The following is an 860-nucleotide window of genomic DNA, read 5'->3' as shown; positions in this document are numbered from 1 at the left end:
AATTATATTTAATTTGTAAGCCGAAACCACAGTTTTATGGGAAACAGGAACAATAGGTTTTCAGAGTAAGCCATGCCTGTTACAGTTACAGCTTTCAGCTTAGATCAGCAGTTTCTTTAGGTTACTTGTGTTTTACGGTAAAAAGAGGAGGAAAATGGGGCCAATGGCTCCCAAACATGTCCTAGCGGTCTCGGGGTCTACAGCCCTCCCTGATCCCTAACGCTCAGTGGGCCTCTGTGGCTGGCTCCCAACAGGAGGCTCGGGGGGCCTGGCCTCGGGAGGGACAGTCCGCATGGCCCGGCACCATTCATGGGGCTTCTGTGCCTCAGTTTCCCCCTCCTAGAGTGTCAGGTTAACACAGGTTGTTGGGAGGCAGGGCTGGAGGGAAGCAGGACAGGCAAGAGCCCCGTCCTTCCTCTTTTTTTTTTTTTTGAGTTGGAGTCTCACTCTGAGTTCTTCCCCCTCTCCATGTCCCTGCAGCCTGGGGACCCCCTGAGCCCGAGCTGGCCTCAGACGTGGCACTTGTCAGCGGGCGGCGGCAATGGCTGTCTGCCTGGGGTTTCATGCTCCCGGAGGACAGTGAGCGCTGCCTGGGCAGAGGCCGAGTCGTGGCCCCTCTGTTCCCGAGTCCCAGCACCAGTGCCTGACCCACAAGGCACGCGCTCAAGGGCGTGTGGCAGAAAGTGAGTGAGCAGGACATTATTCTGAGGCTCGGGCACAGACCTATCCCAGGGAGGAAGAGTTTCCCGCAGGCCGCGGTCCGGGCAATTGACGGACCAGGGTGCTGAGCAGAAGGGCCAGAACCGCCACCCAGCGAGTTAAACTTGCCTGCTGGCTGTGGGGGCAAGGCCAGGGCAGGG

The sequence above is a fragment of the Carlito syrichta genome, unplaced genomic scaffold (genome assembly GCF_000164805.1).
Source record: "Carlito syrichta isolate Samal-C Ts95f unplaced genomic scaffold, Tarsius_syrichta-2.0.1 Scaffold297152, whole genome shotgun sequence".
NCBI lineage: Eukaryota > Metazoa > Chordata > Mammalia > Primates > Tarsiidae > Carlito > Carlito syrichta.
This window is presented reverse-complemented; position numbering follows the sequence as displayed.